The sequence below is a fragment of the Cervus canadensis genome, chromosome 15 (assembly GCF_019320065.1).
Source record: "Cervus canadensis isolate Bull #8, Minnesota chromosome 15, ASM1932006v1, whole genome shotgun sequence".
NCBI classification, from domain to species: Eukaryota; Metazoa; Chordata; class Mammalia; order Artiodactyla; family Cervidae; genus Cervus; species Cervus canadensis.
This window is the reverse complement of record NC_057400.1, coordinates 23,296,846-23,317,662: the sequence shown is the minus strand read 5'-3', so window position 1 is coordinate 23,317,662 and position 20,817 is coordinate 23,296,846.

Sequence of the window (20,817 nt, the reverse complement as noted above, 5' to 3'; positions counted from 1 at the left end):
GCTATTTTCCTAGACCAGTTTCAAAGATCTGTTTGAGAAGGAAAGGAAAGACGGAAAGAAGAGAAGGGAGGGAGGAAGGGATGGAGGAAGGAAACAAAGAAGGAAGGAAGGAAAGTGAATCTGGTGAATGAGTCTGTAGAGCAAAGATCCTTGATTTGGGCTGTGATATTAACCAGAAATAAATGCTCATTTTTGTCCAGCCCCTGACATTTTAATATTATTTATTAAAATAGTTGGCCTCTCTGAATAAAACTTAGTTTGCACTAATACAGCTCTACCCTAATTATTACTTGAGCAAGAATAATATTTCCAGGTAGAACAATGGAAGTAACAGGAAGAGTAACAGTTGTGTATTCTGTTGTTCTAGTTGATAAAAAAGAATATTTTTTTTCAAAATTATTCTTGTCCCGAACAGCCTAGCAAGTTTTACTACCCTAAATATTAAAACTGTCTAGAACAACCTAGACAGTTTTCCTACCCTACGCAACTTCCTCCTTCAATTTTCAAGCATTACAGGTAAGATAAAGAGAAATTAAATTTGAATTTTATATTTCTATTTGTTTACATTTTGTGTGCTCAGTCACATTGCCGCTTTGTGGCACCATAAACTGTAGCCTTCCAGCCTCCTCTGTCCATGGAATTTTAAAGGAAAGAATACTGGACTGGGTTGCCATTTCATATGCCAAGGGATCATCCCGCTGCAGGGACTGAACCCACGTCTTTTGTGTCTCCTGCATTGGCAGGATTCTTTACTAGTGCCACCTGGGAAGCCCCAGGTGGGAAGTAAGCCATTGCCTGGCCCAAGCCTGACTGTGAGAGAGTTAAACTTCCACAATGGTTTTAGAATTACAAGATTACATTAATTTACTTCTTCAACTTTCAGTTCAGTTCAGTTCAGTCGCTCAGTCGTGTCCGACTCTTTGCAATCCCTTGAACCTCAGCACGCCAGGCCTCCCTGTCCATCAAAAACTCCCGGAGTCCACCCAAACCCATGTCCATTGAGTCGGTGATGCCATCCAACCATCTCATCCTCTGTAGTCCCCTTCTCCTCCTGTCCTCAATCTTTCCCAGCACCAGGGTCTTTTCAAATGAGTCAGCTCTTCGCATCAGGTGGCCAAAGTACTAGAGTTTCAGCTTCAAAATCAGTCCTACCAGTAAATGAACACCCAGGACTGATTTCCTTTAGGATGGACTGGTTGGATCTCCTTGCAGTCCAAAGGACTCTCAAGAGTCTTCTCCAACACCACAGTTCAAAAGCATTAATTCTTCGGCGCTCAGCTTTCTGTATAGTACAATTCTCACATCCATACGTGACCACTGGAAAAACCATAGCCTTGACTAGACGGATCTTTGTTGACAAAGTAATGTCTCTGCTTTTTAATATGCTGTCTAGGTTAGGCCTTCTTTTTTCTAAATTCTGTGAAATCTTATTGTTATTATTTTTGTAGCTATACAGAGAAAAAAGAGAAACCAACAGAATTAGTGTTTGCTTACTCATAAAGTCAAGCTGCCTTAATACAAACTTTCTATTCCCCTCATCCTTCATGACTAATTGAATCTTAACAGCTTCCTCTAAATGATAAATAATATTTTATCTTAACAGAAATCTTCACAGAAAGTAGTTAATTCAGGAGTGTTCATGATTGCTTTTTCTCCTGTGTTTTAAGTGTTTTCCTTGGTGATTATTTTCATCATTGCCTTTGTTCCAGTCTTCTAATCAGAAAGACAGAGTTACACAAAAAGGCCTCACTGAAAAATAGAATGTCAGGCTGGAAAAAAATAGGTGCATAATTGAAGTTTTGTAGCTGGTAAGAGATTGAGGGGCTCAGAAGATATTTTGCTATTATTGGTTAAGCTTACTTGGACGTTTTGGTTCTTGAGCTAAATAAGTATACAGCATGTCAGTAGTTCCAAACAATGATTCTACTTTTACTTTTCTGCTCCATTGAGATGAGTGACTTTAATGTCAGTGAAACTTATGACAAAGTCAGAAGGGAGATTGATTTTGGAGTGGGAAAAATAATGTTAGAAAACCAAGATTCACAAAGCACAAAACTGCATATGACTACACATTAAAAGTATATTTGTGATCATAACAAGTATTAATTGATTGAATACTCCATGCCTCACATTGACTTAGTAACAAATAAAATGGGGAGATCCTTCTCTATAGATAAAACTATTTCTAATAAGAATTTAAATACTTTGGAAGAAGTTGAATTTGGTTATTTTTAATTTGAAAGGCTAGTAGCCAAAATCACATGAAGCACAAATTGTACGAAGAAAGAAATCCATGATTCAACTCTTTGTGAGCTTGTCAAATATAATCATGGCTTTAGTTTTCAATTATATTTCTTAAGGAAAAGAAAAATATTTATTGATTTTTAAATTACTACTGGTAAAATGTATAGCAGTTATATTTTTATGCTGAGAATACTTTAATTGTGACTTATGTTTGAAAATTGTGAACAATACAAATACATATTTCTTCTTTCCCTTGGCACATTGAAATAATAGTAAAACAAAACAAATAGCAAAAACTACAACAATAAAGAATATCAAATAGAGGCCATGAAAAAATGAGAAATGTTAGTGAATTTCTGGAAGACAGAAAACAGTACTGACACAGTGTTGACTGATGACATGAGAAGCCATGGTTTAGTTGACAAGCAAGAAGGGTTATAACTGATGAGCTGGCTGTGCTGCCTACTAGGCTCCAGAAGGCAGGAGTGAGAAGTTGGGTTGAATGCAGGATCACAGGGATGATTGCCAGTGCTTACTCACCATGCACATGGGATGACTGAAAATAATTTCATTGTTTAAAGAAAAGAAAAGAAACAGCATTTTATGGAATGACTGGGCAGAAATAATGGACATTAGTGGACGAAATTCCCATGGTTGAACTTAAGGTTCTCCAGCAAAACGATCATGTGCCAGACCCTTACCCAGATGATAAGAAACAGAGAAACATATAAATAATAGAACTAAGAAACAGAAAACCAAAATTCTAAATAAACTCTGGTGCAAAGTCAACTATACTTCAATAAAAAAATCCAGAGTGTAAAAGAAGTATTGCATTCATTAATGATCACAAAATAAGCAGCATTTACTGAAAACTAAAATCAAATAGTGAGATTAAAATACAAATTCAAAGGAATATCCCTGAATCTAAAACATAAGAATACACAGAGATAAAAGTATGACAAATAATGTACAAGATAAAGGCTCAACTCTTGGGAAGTTCAGAAAAGGTTATCAAAAACAACAATAATATTAATACAATACATTTTCTCTGAGTTAAATTTCTTGACATTAGAGAGGACTGAATCATAAATACAATGAAGGAGGTTTTTTTAAAGGTTAGATATAGTGAGGATATCTTAAAGTTCTCAAAAAAAAAAAAAAAACAAACAAACAACAAATCCTGCAGTAATACATAAACACACACACACACATCGCACAAAATAACTATTGAAGTTGAGCTCTAGCATTATTAGTTCATATAAGACAATAAATTTAGCTTTGTTTCCATGGCATTATGTTAATGATGATTTTAAATCCAGAATGTTTTTCACTATAAGCCTTTTGGACTAATGGACTTCTATTTTGTAGTTTTAATCTTTTTTTTTTTTTTAATTGAAATGATTGTAGATTTGTCAATCCTAAAGGAAATCAGTCCTGAATATTCATTGGGAGGACTGATGCTGAAGCTGAAACTCCAATACTTTGGCCACTTGATGCGAAAAGCTGAATCATTGGAATAGACCCTGCTGCTGGAAAACAGTGAAGACAGGAGATGGGGATGACAGAGGATGAGATGGTTGGATGGCATCACTGACTTGATGGACATGAGTTTGAGCAAGCTCCAGGAGTTGGTGATGGACAGGGAAGCCTGGCGTGCTGCAGTCCATGGGGTCACAAAGAGTTGGACACAACTGAGTGACTGAACTGAACAAGAAAGAAAGGGCTTCACAGGTGCCTCAGTGAGTAAAGAATCTGCCTACAGTGTAGGAGACAGGAGATGCAAGTTCAGTCCCTGGGTCAAGAAGATCCCCTAGAGAAGGGCATAGCAACCCACTCCAGTATTCTTGCCTGGATAATCCCATGGACCAAGGAGCCTGGTGGGCTCTAGTCCATAGTCCATAGTCCATAGGGTAGCAAAGAGTCAGACATGTCTGAAGAGATTGAACACAGCATAGCAGCACAAGAAAGAATACAGGGAGATCTCTTGAACACTTTGCTCAGTTACTTCTGATAGTAAGATTTTGCAAAACTGTAGTACAGTATCTCAAACAGGATATTGACACTAAAATTTAATTCATAGATCTCCAGTTGTTTTAGTTATTCTCATTTGTGTGTGTATATGTCTGTATGTGAGAGAACATGTACATTCACTTCTACATACTTATGGACCTTATTGGTTCATGTATCTATTATTACAGTTAAGATATTAAAGAATTGCAGTATTGTAAAGATCCCTTGTGTTTCCCTTTTATAACAAAACCTTCTATTCATTTATGCACTGCCATGTTGTTGCTATGGTTTGCTTACCAGGTCAGGTCCAACATTTTGTGACCCTGTGGCCTGTAGCATGCCAGGCTACTCTATCATCCACTGTCTCCTGGAGTTTGCTCTAATTCATGTCATTGAGTTGGTAATGCTATGTAGTCATCTCATCCCCTGTGGCCTCCTTCTCCGTTTTCCTTCAGTCTTTCTTAGCATCAGGATCTTTTCATATGAATCGGTTCTTCATATCAGGTGGCCAAAGTATTGGAGGTTCAGCTTCAGAAACCATCCTTCCAATGAATATTCAAGGTTAATTTCCTTTAAGATTGATTGGTTTGATCTCTTTGCAGTCCAAGGGACTTTCAAGAGTTTTCTCCAGCACCACAATTCAAAAGCACAAATACTACATGTTCAAACTTCTTATAGTTCAGTTTTCAAACCCATACATGACTACTGGAAAAAACATAATTTTGACTAGATGGACCTTTGTTGGCAAAGTGATGTCTGTGTTTTTTAATATGCTGTCTAGATTTGTCATAGCTTTCCTTCAAAGGAACAAGAGCCTTTTTATTTCATGGCTGCAGTCACTGTCTACAGTGATTTGGAGCCCAAGAAAACAAAATGTGTCACTGCTTCACGCTTTCACCCTCTATTTGCTATAAAGTGATGAGATCAGAGGCCATGATCTTCATTTTTTGAATGTTGAGTTTCAAGCCAGCTTGTTCACAATCCTCTTTCACCATCATCTAGAGACTCTTTAGTTCCTCTTCATTTTCTGCCATTAGAGTGGTATCATATGCATATCTGAGGTTATTGATATTTCCTCTGACAATTTTGATTTCAGCTTGTGATTCATCTAATCCAGCATTTTGCATGATGTACTCTGCATATAAGTTAAATAAGCAGGGTGACAGTATACAGCCTTGTTGTACTCCTTTCCCAATTTCAAACCATTCCTTTGTTCCATATGTGGTTCTAATGGTTGCTTCTTGACCCACATATGGGTTTCTCAGAAGACACATAAGGTGGTCTGGAACTCTCATCTCTTTAAGAAGTTTATAATAGCCAGGACATGGAAGCAACCTAGATGCCCATCAGCAGATGAATGGATAAGGAAGCTGTGGTACATATACACCATGGAATATTACTCAGCCATTAAAAAGAATTCATTTGAATCAGTCCTAATGAGATGGATGAAACTGGAGCCCATTATACAGAGTGAAGTAAGCCAGAAAGATAAAGAACATTACAGCATACTAACACATATATATGGAATTTAGAAAGATGGTAACGATAACCCTATATGCAAAACAGAAAAAGAGACACAGAAATACAGAACAGACTTTTGAACTATATGGGAGAAGGTGAGGGTGGGATGTTCCAAAAGAACAACATGTATACTATCTATGGTGAAACAGATGACCAGCCCAGGTGGGATGCATGAGACAAGTGCTCGGGCCTGGTGCACTGGGAAGACCCAGAGGAATCGGGTGGAGAGGGAGGTGGGAGGGGGGATCGGGATGGGGAATAAGTGTAAATCTATGGCTGATTCATATCAATGTATGACAAAACCCACTGAAATGTTGTGAAGTAATTAGCCTCCAACTAATAAAAAAATTAAAAAAAAAAAAAAAAAAAGAATTTTCCACAGTTTGTTATGATCCACACAGTCAGAGACTTCAGAATAGTTAATGAAGCAGAAGTAGATGCTTTTCTGTAATTCCCTTGCTTTCTCAATGATCCAACGAATGTTGCCAGTTTGATTTCCACTCCCTTTGCCTTTTTTAAATCCAGCTTGTATGTCTGAAAGTTCTCAGTTCATGTACCATAGCTTTAAGGATTTTGAACATAACCTTGCTAGCATGGGAAATGAGAAAAATTGTAGGGTACTTTGAACATTCTTTGGCATTTCCCTTCTTTGGGATTGGAACAGTCCTATGATTACTGCTGAGTTTTCCAAATTTGCTGACATATAGAATTCAGCACTTTAGCAGCAGTATCTTTTAGGATTTTAAAATAGCTCAGCTTGAATTCCATCACCTCCACTAGCTTTGTTCATGGTAATGCTTCCTAAGGCCCACATGAACTCAAATTCCATGTCTGGCTCTAAGTGAGTGACCACACCATCATGGTTATCCAGGTCATTTAGATCATTTTTGTATTGTTCATCTGTGTATTCTTGCCACATATCTTTGCATTGGTTATTTAAGAAGGTCTTCTTCTCTCTCCTTGCTATTCTCTAGAACTTCACATTCAGTTGGGTATACCTTTCCCTTTCTCCCTGGCCTTTTACTTCTCTTCTTTTCTCAGCTATTTGTAAAACCTCCTCAGACAACCACTTGGCCGTCTTGCATTGCTTTGTCTTTGGGATGGATTTGATCACTGCTTCCTGTACAATGTTATAAACCTCTGTCCATAGTTCTTTAGGCACTCTATCAGATCTAATCCCTTGAATTAATTTGTCACTTCTACTGTATAATCATAAGCAATTTGATTTATATCATACCTGAATGGTCTAGTGGTTTTCCCTACTTTCTTCAATTTAAGTCTGAATTTGGCAATAAGGAGGTTCATGATCTGAGCCACAGTCAGCTCCCAATGTTGTTTGTGCTGACTGTATAGAGCTTCTTCATCTTTGTCTGCAAAGAATATAATCAATCTGATTTCACTATTGACCATCTTGTGTTGTCTATGTGTAGAGTCTTCTCTTGTTTTGTTTGGAATGGGTCTGGTAAGACCCTTTACTGTAATAAGGTATATAACTCCCTTGCTAAGACTAGTGAGCGGGGCACTTTCCATCCCCCTACTGATGTCTATGCCAGAAGCTTTCTCTGTCTGTTTTCATACTTTGATAAAACTCTCCTACACAAAAGCTGTTGAGTGATGAAGCCTGGTCCCTGGTCCCGAAGCTATATCTTCTACTTTGGAGATCGTGAACCCAACATTGTTCACCATAAGCTATCTTGCAGGCTTGTACAGAATCTTCAGGAGAAGGTAAGAACATTAAGAGCTCTAGCCTCTCTCCTTTCTCAGTATACACGTTATAAACTTCTGTCCATAGTTCCTTAGGCAGTCTGTCTACCAGATCTAATCCTTTGAATGTAGTTGTCATTTCCACTGTATAATCATAAGGGATTTGATTTATGTCATACCTGAATAGCCTAGTGGTTTTCCCTACTTTCTTCAATTTAAGCCTAAATTTAGCATTAAGAACCTAATGATCTGAGCCACAGTCAGCTCCAGGTCTTCATTTTACTGACTGTATAGAGTTTTTACATCTTTGGCTGCAAATAAAATAATCAATCTGATTTTGGTACTGACCATCTGGTGATATCAGTGTGCATAGTCACTTCTTAGCTTGTTGGTAAATTGTGTTTGCTATGACAAGTTTATTCTCTTGATAAGCCCTGCTTCATTTTATACTCCAAGGTAAAAATTGCCTGTTAATGTGTACTTCTTGATTTCCTACTTTTGCATTCCATTCCTCTATGATGAAAAGCACATCTATTTTTTTTTTTTTTTTTTAATGTTCTAGAAGGTCTTGAACATAGAACAAGTCAACTTCAGCTTCTTCAGCATCAGTGGTTTGGGCATAGACTTGGAGTACCATGATATTGAATGGTTTGCCTTTGGAAATTAGCCAAGATCATTCTGACCTTTTTGAGATTGCACCCAAGTACTGCACTTAGGACTCTTGTTGGACTATGAGGGCCACTCCATTTCTTCACAGGGATTCTCTTCCACAGTAGCAGATATAATGATCATCTGAAATAAATCCCCATCCATTTTAGTTCACTGATTCCTAAAATGTGATGTTCACTCTTGCCACCTCCTGCTTGACCACATCGAATTTATCTTGATTTATGAACCTAACATTCTAGGTTCCCATGCAATGTTATTTTTCACAGAATAAAACTTTACTTTCACCACCAGACACATTCACAACTGACTGTCATTTCTGCTTTGGGCCAGCCACTTAATACTTTCTTGAGCTTTTAGTAATTGCCCTTGACTCTTCCCCAGCAGTATATTGTACACTCTAACACCGGGAAGGCACGTCTTCCAGTGTCATATCTTTTTGCCTTTTCATACTGCTCATGGGGTTCTTGTGGCAATAATACTGCCTTTCTCTCCTTCAGTGGAACACATTCTGTTAGAACTCTCCACTATGACCTGTCCGACTTGGGTGGCCCTTCAGGGCATGGCTCATAGCTTCATAGATTTAAGCAGGCCACTTCACCATGACATGACTATGATCTATGAAGTGGAGGATTTAAATAAGACATTAGAAATCATCTGACCTAATAGAACTATTTTAGTGATATATGCAGATGACATCACCCTTATAGCAGAAAGTGAAGAAGACTAAAGAGCCTCTTGATGAAAGTGAAAGAGGAGAGTGAAAAAGTTGGCTTAAAGCTCAACATTCAAAAAACTAAGATCATGGCATCTGGTCCCATCACTTCATGGCAAATAGATGGGTAAACAGTGGAAACAGTGGCTGACTTTATTTTGGGGGGCTCCAAAATCACTGCAGATGGTGACTGCAGCCATGAAATTAAAAGACACTTACTCCTTGGAAGGAAACTTATGACCAACCTAGATAACATATTAAAAAGCAGAGACATTACTTTGTCAACAAAGATCCGTCTAGTCAAGGCTATGGTTTTTCCAGTGGTCATGTATGGATATGAGAGCTGGACTATAAAGAAAGCTGAGTGCCAAAGAACTTGTGAACTGTGGTGTTGGAGAATATTCTTGAGAGTCCCTTGGACTGCAAGGAGATCCAGCCAGTACATCCTAAAGGAGATCAGTCCTGAATATTCATTGGAGGGACTTATGCTGAAGCTGAAACTCCAATATTTTGGCCACCTGGTGCAAAGAGCTGACTCATTTGAAAAGACCCTGATGCTGGGAAAGATTGAGGGCAGGAGGAGAAGGGGACGACAGAGGATGAGACGGCTGGATGGTATCACCAACTCAGTGGACATGAGTTTGGGTAAACTCTGGGAGTTGGTGACGGACAGGGAGACTTGGCATGCTGCAGTCCATGGGGTCGCAAAGAGTCGGACACGACTGAGTGACTGAACTGAACTGAAGTGATAAGGCCAAAAATGAGAAATTAAAAAAATATGTCATTCCTCATTGGTGCAAATTGCTGAAGCAGAAGAGAAGTAAAACAACAAAGCAGCCTATTTCTGGTTCAGGTTCACTGATAATATGAATTACGGAATTTTTTTTGTAAAAGTGAAACTATTGATGTACCAACCAGGCTGATTCAGATATTCTGAGAGTAGACTGTAAATAAATTCTGTTTTAATAGATAAGGAAATTTTCCTTAAGGTATTTCACCATGATAACCAACAAGTAAACAAATGAATAATACTTTGAAATTAATTTCTTCATAAAGGATTATTTCCTAATGTGACAAATTCTAAGTTATATCTTTAAAATTTTAATTTTCATCTTTATTTATTAAACAAACATGTACTTGGTATATGCAACACATTTTGGATGTGGAATATATATATAATTATACATCATCCTACATAGTCCTAGTACATAAGAAAGAAGTTTAACAAATAATAGAACAGATATATGTCACTAACTGTAATGTTTAACTCTTTTACAATTTTCATTCCACTTCCATAAAAGAATATAACAAATGCTAAGCTTATTCTGGGGACTTCCCTTACTCAAAAGGATTCCCTGGAGAAAGGACTGGCCCCCCACTCCAACAGTCTTGGCCTGGTGAATCTCATGGACAAGAGGAACCTGGCAGGCTACAGTCCAGGGGGTCTCAAAGAATTGGACATGTCTTAGCAACTGAACAACAACAAAATTGTGTAAAAATCTTAGAGCCAAGAATTCTTGTTGGTGTAGTTGCCAAGTGTTTTATTTTTATACACATACAAATTTAATAATACATATTTATATTATTTTTGGTCTATAAATTATTCATAGTATGATAAAAGCAATTTATTGATTATAATTACTTTTATATTTTGCCTTTCCAGCCCCGTTCATTTTTTGGCATATATCTAATTAGTTTTCTTCATAATAATTCTGTCTCAATAATTGTTTTATATTTTCAAAGTTTTTCAATCTTTATTATATTTAAAACATTTATAGGTTCACAAAGGGAACGACAGAGACGAGATGGTTGAATGGCACCACCGCCTTTATGGACATGAGTCTGAGTAAGCTCTAGGAGTTGGTGATGGACAGGGAAGTCTGGGGCTGCAGTCCATGGGGTTGCAAAGAGTTGGACATGACTGAGCAACTGAACTGAACTGACCTGAGGTTCACAGGACAAGTGAGCGGGAGGCAGAGATTTCTCATACAACCTCACACATACATAGCTCCTTTATCACCAGTCCCTAATTGAGTGTTAAATATGTTACAGCTGATGAACCTATATGGTCACATCTTCAGCCACAGTTATATATAATTGCTTATGTTACTGTTCATCTTGGTATTATACAAAATATGGATTTAGACACATTTATAACAACATATATCCATCATTATGCTATCATACTGAGTATTTTCACTGGTCTAAAAACTCTCAATGCTCATCCTATTCATCCCCACTCCTGCCCTGCCACAACCCCTGGAAACCTCTCATCTTTTTACAGTCTCTTTAGTTTTGCCTTTTTTAGGATATCATATAATTGGAATTATACAGTGTATAACTCTTTCAGACTGACTTACTTCACTTAGTAATATACATTTAAATCAGTGCTGCATTCTATTCCATTGTCTGGATGTACTACTAATTATTTATCCTTTCCTTTTGAAGGACGCTGCTTTTGCTTCCAAATTGTGGCAATTATGAATAAAGCTACTCTAAACATCTGTGCATCAGTTCAGTTCAGTTGCTCAGTCGTGTCCGACTGTTTGCGACCCCATGAATCACAGCATGCCAGGCCTCCCTGTCCATCACCAGCTCCCGGAGTTCACTCAAACTCATGCCCATCCAGTCGGTGATGCCATCCAGCCATCTCATCCTCTGTTGTCCCCTTTCTCCTCCTGCCCCAAATCCCTCCCAGCATCAGGGTCTTTTCCAATGAGTCAACTCTTCACATGAAGTGGCCAAAGTATTGGAGTTTCAGCTTCAGCGTCAGTCCTTCCAATGAAAACCCAGGGCTGATCTCCTTTAGGATGGACTGGTTGGATCTCCTTGCAGTCCAAGGGACTCTCAAGAGTCTTCTCCAACACCACAGTTCAAAACCATCAATTTTTCAGCACTCAGCTTTCTTCACAGTCCAACTCTCACATCCATACATGACTACTGGAAAAGCTATAGCCTTGACCAGATGGACCTTTGTTGACAAAGTAATGTCTCTGCTTTTTAATATGCTATCTAGGTTGGTCATAACTTTCCTTCCAAGGAGTAAGCATCTTTTAATATCATGGCTTCAGTCACCATCTGCAGTGATTTTGGAGCCCAAAAATTAAAGTCTGAAACTTTCCACTGTCTCCCCATCTATTTGCCATGAAGTGATGGGACCAGATGCCATGATCTTAGTTTTCTGAATGTTAAGCTTTAGCCAACTTTTTCATCTTTAAACATCTGTGCATAGGGGACGACTTTCCTACTTTCTTGGTCCAGCATCAGTTTTAGACAGGACCTTTGGCTCTGGTCCTTGGGAGTAGAGTTTTGTCTGTGTGCATCCTTCACTTTTTCTTCAGATGGTAGCAAAACTCCATCTTCTGTCTGTTTTTAGTATTGAGCAAGAGACAGTCTCTAAACCTCTAGGATTCCTAAAGCCTAGAAGAAGCCTTATTTAAATAGGACCTGGGTTATTCAGTTTATCACAACTCCCTCTGTTTACTTAATGTATACTTAGGCAGTCAACACTAGGCCGTATTCTCTCATTTACTTTGCCTGTCCCATCCTGCCTGAGCATTTCAGTATGGAACCCCAGATAAATATATGCCATTTAATGGAATGGAATTCTGTCAGATAAGACCTACCATATCTAATATATTCTTAATTTTAAAGGTATTTATGGGCTTCCCTGTGGCTCAATGGTGAAGAATCTGCCTACCAATGCAAGAGACATAGGTTTGAAGCAGCTAAGACCGTGAACCACAACTATTGAGTCCGTGCTCTAGATACAATGCCCTAGAGCTCATGCTTTGTGGCAAAAGAAGCCATCTCAATGGAATGCTTGCACACTGCAGCTAGAGTAGCCCCCACTTGCCACAACCAAGAAATGCTCACTCAGCAAAGAAGACTCAGCACAGCCAAAAATAAATAATTAAATACAATTATAATAATAGGGCATTTATGTTGAGAGAGACAAATGAGTCCTAAATGCAGTACTTGGATGCAATCTCAAAAACGACAGAATGATCTCTATTCATTTCCAAAGCAAACCATTCAATATCACGGTAACTCAAGTCTATGCCCCAACCAGTAATGCTGAAGAAGCTGTAGTTGAACAGTTTTATGAAGACCTACAAGACCTTCTAGAACTAACACCCAAAAAAAGATGTCCTTTTCATTATAGGGGACTGGAATGCCAAAGTAGGAAGTCAAGAAATACCTGGAGTAACAGGCTGATTTGGCCTTGGAGTATGGAATGCAGCAGGGCAAAGGCTAATAGAGTTCTGCCAAGAGAACGCACTGGCCATAGCAAACACCCTCTTCCAACAACACAGGAGGACTCTACACATGGACATCACCAGATGGTCAACAGTTAGAACTGCACATGGAACAACAGACTGGTTCCAAATAGGAAAAGGAGTACGTCAAGGCTGTATATTGTCACCCTGCTTATTTAACTTATATGCAGAGTACATCATGAGAAACACTGGGCTGGAAGAAGTACAAGCTGGAATCAAGATTGCCGGGAGAAATATCAATAACCTCAGATATGCAGATGACACCACCCTTATGGCAGAAAGTGAAGAAGAACTAAAGAGCCTCTTGATGAAAGTGAAAGAGGAGAGTGAAAAAGTTGGCTTAAAGCTCAACATTCAGAAAACTAAGATCATGACATCCGGTCCCATCACTTTATGGCAAATAGATGGGGAAACAGTGGCTGACTTTTTTTTCTGTGCTCCAAAATCACTGCAGATGGTGACTGCAGCCATGAAATTAAAAGATGCTTACTCCTTGGAAGGAAAGTTATGACCAACCTAGACAGCATATTAAAAAGCAGAGACATTACTTTGCCAACAAAGGTCTGTCTAGTCAAGGCTATGGCTTTCCCAGTGGTCATGTATGAATGTGAGAGTTGAGCTATAAAGAAAGCTGAGCACTGAAGAATTGATGCTTTTGAACTGTGTTTTTGGAGAAGACTCTTGAGAGTCCCTTGGACCCCAAGGAGATCCAACCAGTCCATCCTAAAGGAGATCAGTCCTGGGTGTTCATTGGAAGGACTGATGCTGAAGCTGAAACTCAAATACTTTGGCCTCCTGATGCGAAGAGCTGACTCATTGAAAAAGACCCTATTGCTAGGAAAGATTGAGGGCAGGAGGAGAAGGGGATGACGGAGGATGAGATGGTTGGATGGCATCACTGACTCAATGGACATGGGTTTAGGTAGACTCCGGGAGTTGGTGATGGACAGGGAGACCTGGTGTGCTGCAGTCATGGGGCTGCAAGGAGTCGGAGACGATTGAGAGACTGAACTGAACTGAACTGTCTAGGATTAAAAAATAAATTCTAAAGTCTAGCTGCATCTAAGTCTCTAGTAGTCTTTGGATAAGTCATTTAACTTCTTGGAACACACTTTCCTCTTTGTCAATTAAACTGAATTTAAAAGTTCCCAGAGGAATCGGGTGGAGAGGGATGTGGGAGGGGGGATCGGGATGGGGAATACATGTAAATCCATGGCTGATTCATGTCAATGTATGACAAAAACCACTACAATATTGTAAAGTAATTAGCCTCCAACTAATAAAAATAAATGAAATATGAAAAAAAAAAGTTAAGTACAGTTTTGCAAGTCACTATTCTCATGTAAAGATGAAGAAAATTTAGTATCTACTCCAAAGGAATTTGTACTTCAGCCTACATGTTATTTTATTAATATCTAAAGTACCTCTATTCTTAAAAATTATTTGACTCTAGATTCTTGTGTTTAAGGAAAGAAACTCAGAGTTAAAATAAGTAAAATATTTAATCACACTAGATAACATTTGAAGTTAATAATACAATATAGCTTAATTCAGCCTGACATAATGCTATTGATTTTAGTTTTAGGAATTTGATTTGTGCTTCTTTTGTCTCTTTTGATTAATAGTGATAGAATATTTCAGCCTATCCAAAGATTCAGACAACCAAAATACTTAGGTGTATGCTATTTCAAATAAATTTAAAGTTTTATTCCATTAAAGCTTGGTTTAATAAATAAAAGAATCTCCAGAATTTAGTTTGGAACATACTACTTCCAGATTTCAGATAATAAATATGTTTTAGTATTATTAGATATATTTCACAGAAATTATCATCTCAATTCCCATTTTTTAAAAGAAATATTTGGCTGTTGAAGTTTTAATTCCCTCAGCTTTTCTTTTCTGTCTTTTTTATTTAAGTATAATTTATTTACAATATATCAATTCCTGTTTTAGTTGGAAAGAAGATAGTGCTATGGATAATAACAGCTCACCAAAATTTGCTATTTATGAGATTGTTTTCTTGGTATAGTTTGTCCTAAGATTTCTACAATCATAAGATACTAAAATCACTACTCCTTATATCTTGAAATGTAATGCTTATTAGCTATATAAATTAAACTTTGTATATTGATATAATGACATCTTATTCAATTAAAGAAAATATTTTAATAACTTTGTATTGACAATGAAAATATCTATATGCTATGGTCATAGTTTATTATAAAACTATTTGGCCAAAAAAAAAACTGGAAATAGAACTGCCATATGACCCAGCAATCCCACTCCTGGGCATACACACTGAGGAAACCAGATCTGAAAGAGACACGTGCACCCCAATGTTCATCGCAGCACTGTTTATAATAGCCAGGACATGGAAGCAACCTAGATGCCCATCAGCAGATGAATGGATAAGGAAGCTGTGGTACATATACACCATGGAAATATTACTCAGCCATTAAAAAGAATTCATTTGAACCAGTCCTAATGAGATGGATGAAGCTGGAGCCCATTATACAGAGTGAAGTAAGCCAGAAAGATAAAGAACATTACAGCATACTAACACATATATATGGAATTTAGAAAGGTGATAACGATAACCCTATATGCAAAACAGAAAAAGAGACACAGAAATACAGAACAGACTTTTGAACTCTGTGGGAGAATGTGAGGGTGGGATATTTCAAAAGAACAGCATGTATACTATCTATGGTGAAACAGATCACCAGCCCAGGTGGGATGCATGAGACAAGTGCTCCGGCCTGGTGCACTGGGAAGACCCAGAGGAATCGGGTGGAGAGGGAGGTGGGAGGGGGGATCGGGATTGGGAATACATGTAAATCCATGGCTGATTCATATCAATGTATGACAAAACCCACTGGGGGAAAAAAAAAAAAAAAAACTATTTGGGTGTGTAAATGTGTTTGTAAAAAGAGAGAATGAATGTAAGTCTGTGTCTATATATCAGTGTATCTTAACTGCTTTTCTGGGGAATAAGAGAGGCTGTGCATGTTTTAATTTTCCTATTTTTTTACTCTGCGATTCTTTTCCTCCTGACATCAACATTAATGCTGAGACTCACTAAGTGTCTTATAATTCAATTCAGTTCTGACCAAACCACCCAGAGTTAGTGTCAGGCTCCACAAGGTTAAGGGCTCAGTCCCACAACACTGCACCCACCTCTGATGACAATGTAAAGTCCTGATCAACCATACTTCTGGTTAAGTGGCTGTGATTTGCAGATTCCCATAACCACCTCCTCAGGTGCAATGATTTGGTAGAGTGACTCAAAGAATTCACTCAGGAAAGTGTTTTACTTACATTTATTGGATTGTTGTAAATTAACAAATGGAGAGAGAAATGAAGAGGAATACGAGGCAAGGTCTTTAAGGGCCCCAATCACAGGAGCTTCTGCCACTATGGAGTTGGGGTGTGCCATCCTCCTGACATGTGGATGTGTTGGACAAATCAGAAACTCTCTGAACCACATTGTTAGGGGTATTTATGAAGGTTTCTTGCATAAGCATACTGATTAGATCATTGGCCATTAGTAACCAACTCAATCTCCTGTCTTTCTCTCCTTTCTGGATGTTGGGGTGGGACTGAAAGTTCCAAGATTGTAATCAATGCTTGGTTTCTGGAGTTAAGGATGACCAGCCACCATCCTAAAGCTATCTAGGGGCTAAGTAAAAGTTCCTCATTAGATCAAAAGACAGTCCTCTCACTCTAATCACTCAAGAAATTCTGAAGGCTTTAGGAGCTCTCTGCCAGGAATTGAAAACAAAGACTAAATACCTTTCTATAATAACATGCTTACTCTCCCAATATCTGATCCCATCCCTTCATGGCAAATAGATGGGGAAACAATGGAATCAGTGACAGACTTTATTTTCTTGGGCTCTGAAATCACTGCAGATGGTGACTTCAGCCATGAAATTAAAAGACGCTTGCTCTTTGGGAGAAAACCTATGACAGCATATTAAACCTGGACAACATATAAAAAGCAGAGACATCATTTTACCAACAGAGGTTCATATAGTCAAAGCTATGGTTTCTCCAGTAGTCATGTATGGATGTGAGAGTTGGCCCATAAATAAGGTTGAGCACTAAAAAATTGATGCTTTTAAACTGTGGTGTTGGAGAAGACTCTTGAGAGTCCCTTGGACTGCAAGGAGATCAAATCAGTCAATTCTAACAGAAATCAATCCTGGTTCATTGGAAAGGCTGATGCTGAAGCTTCTGTACTTTGGCTGCCTGATGGGAATGCCAACTCACTGGAAAAGACCCTGATGCTGGGAAAGACTGAAGGCAGGAGGAGAAAGGGATGGCAGAGGATGAGGTGGTTGGATAGCTCGACTCAATGGACATGAGTTTGAGCAAGCTCCAGGAGCTGGTGAAGGACAGGGAAGCCTGGTGTGCTGCAGTCTATGGGGTCACAACGAGTCAGACACAACTGAGCAACTGAACTTTTTTTAAAATTATAGTATGCTTTAATAAAAAGCATGGCTTCCCTGGTGGCTCAGAGGGAAAAGTGTCTGCCTACAGTGAGGGAGACTTGGGTTTGATCCCTGGGTTGGGAAGATCCCCTGGAGAAGGAAATGGCAACCCACTCCAGTATTCTTGCCTGGAAAATCCCATGGACAGAGGAGCCTGGTAGACTACAGTCCCCGTGGTCACAGAGAGTCGGCACAACTAAGCGACTTCACTTTTCTTTCTTTTTGTAAAAAGCATGGTATAACATGTAAAATTTACTATTTAGCAAATTATAACCTTTATATAAATGTAAAGTTATATAAAGTAATCTGTACAGTAAAGTGTAGAAATATTTGTCTCATGAAATGAATATCTCTGAACTAAAGTATTTCTTGTAATATGTTTAAAATAAATCAGAAGACCTTTAGGATGAATTTAACTGGGTTTACATGGTCACCTGTGTGTTATGTTTTGAAGCCCACAAAACCACTATCTCCTCTCTTTCCACCATCACCACTGTTCTTATCACAGAAGTCGAATTAACACATAACATTTTCTTTGAATCTATTTCCTTCATGGAACAGTATGCAAAAGAAACATCAATATTGAAAATAAGCCCTAGAAAGTATTCATTTTCTTGTTACAAGTTTTTACCCTTTAATAAAATCTTCTCAATTTCCCCTACCCCTTCAGCACATGTTAAACAACAGTTAAACTTTTCTATAAGTTTAGCTTTCTTAGATGCCACATATTAGTGGTATCATGTAGGATATGTCTTTCTTTGTGTGACTTATCTAAATTAGCATAATACCCTCCAGGTCCATCCACATTGTCCCAATATTTCTTTGACTGAGTCTTTAACTTTAACAGCACAGATTCATTGAACTTTTGAGCAAACTGATTATCAAACACTTTTTTAGGAGTCTTGGATTCCCTCTAGACTATAGTGAAGAATCTGCCTGCAATGCAGGAGATGCAGGTTCAATCCCAGGTTCCCTGGGTTGGGAAGACCCCCTGGAGAAGGGAATGGCAATCCACTCCAGTATTCTTGCCTGGAGAATTCCATGGACAGAGGAGCCTCGCAGGCTATCATCCATGGAGTCACAAAGAGTCAGACACGACTGAGAAACACATTTTTACTTTCACAGGTTGGCAAACTATGGTCCTGGACCCAGATCTGACCCACTTCTTATTTTTCTAAATAAAATTTTATTGGAACACAATTATTTTTTTTAAATAAAAAACTATGAAAAGCAGTAAAAGCCTTGAATTAAACTTTAGAAATACCAATGAAGAATACTATTCTGGATATGTGTAGTTGCTATGCTTTTTAATTTTCTAAAATCCATGTTAAAACCTATTTATATCAGAATTTGCAAAGTTTTTTCAAGTAAGTCTCTATTGCAGCTCCTGTAATTAACTTTCATCTGTCTGTGATAAGGTCTTGCTGGTGAAAATCAATCTAACTCACTTCAAGCCTTTTCGGTTGAGTACCTACTCAACCTGAAGCACCCAGTCCAGAAAATAAAATTTTGCATCCCAGACAAATTTCCTTTTTAGGAGACCGAGAAAGAGATTAAAGGTGTGGTAATGAATATTCTTTTCTTGTTTTTAAAAATTTATTTTGTAATAATTTAATGCTAAAGTTTGGCTCAGGAGAACACAAGACCAATGAACTTCAAATGTTCAGTTCAGATAAGAATTTACATTTACCAAGCAAATAATAGCTTAATTTGGTGTCAGAAAAATGAATAAGACATAATTTTGCCCTCAAAGAATTCATAATCTAGTAAATGACAAACATAATCATAACTTTAATTCAGAGAGAATACATATCAGAAATCAATATTGTACATCAGTTTCCTAGTTTTTTGAGGTATATTTTAAGATTATTTGGGCTTGCACTAGATAGACCACTTTTAAGATGAAACAAAATGTAATTTAGTTTTGTATTCTGGGAGAAAATGGGTAAAGATTCAGAGCATAGGACATTCTCTGAGAGGACAATAAAAGAGAAATTGAAAACAGAAGTAAAACAGAAGTGCTCTATGTGGGAATAAGCTCAGTGAAGGAAAGGTGTAGAGAGAGAAAGACTGGCCCTGGGTAAGTGCTAAAACAGAACAGACCTTGGATTGTAGAGTGAGGTGCCAAAGATTGAGATCAACTTATAACTGCCCTTAGCTACTGCCAACATTAGTTGGAGATAGTTGAAGACTGGAATAGAATTATTTGAAAACAATCAGATATCTAGCCTCACTTGGAAATTATACCATTTAGATGCCCAACTTCTGAGCTCCCCCCCGCCACCTTTTTAAACAGCTTGTCAAAGTATAATTGATAAACTGAAAATTGTACACATAAAATGCATATGATTTGATGAGCAGGGATATACATACACACTTGTGAAGTCATCACCTCAGTCCAGTAATAAACATAACCATCACCTCCAAATGTGTCCTCCTGAAATGTTGTTTGTATGATGTGTGTAATAAGAACACTTAATATACTTTCTATACGTTTAACAAAAATTTAAATATTTCAGTGGTATTAACTGTAGGTAATATTGGCAAGCCACTCTAGTACTCATGCCTGGGAAATCCCATCGGCAGAGGAGCCTGGTGGGCTACAGTTCATGGGGTCACGAGGAGTCAGACAGCGACTTCACTTTCACTTTCATGCACTGGAGAAGGAAATGGCAACCCACACCAGTATTCTTGCCTGGAGCATCCCAGGGATGGAGGAGCCTGGTGGGCTGCCATCTATGGAGTTGCACAGAGTCGGACATGATTGATGCGACTTAGCAACAGCAGCAGCAAAATGGTATAAGATCTTTTTTGTATAGTTCTTCTGTGTATTGTAGATGTGATGGTGTGATCATTCACCTTGAGCCAGACATCCTGGAATGTGAAGTCAAGTGGGCCTTAGTAATTATCACTATAAACAAAGCTAGTGGAGGTGATGGAATTTCAGTTGAGCTATTTCAAATCTTAAAAGATGATGCTGTCAAAGTGATGGTCTCAATATGCCAGCAAATTTGGACAATTCAGCAGTGGCCACAGGACGGGAAAAGGTCAGTTTTCACTCCAATCCCTAAGAAAGGCAATATCAAAGGATGTTCAAACTATTGCACAATTGCACTCATCTCACACACTAGCAAAGTAATGTTCAAAATTCTCCAAGCCAGGTTTCAACAGTACGTGAACTGTG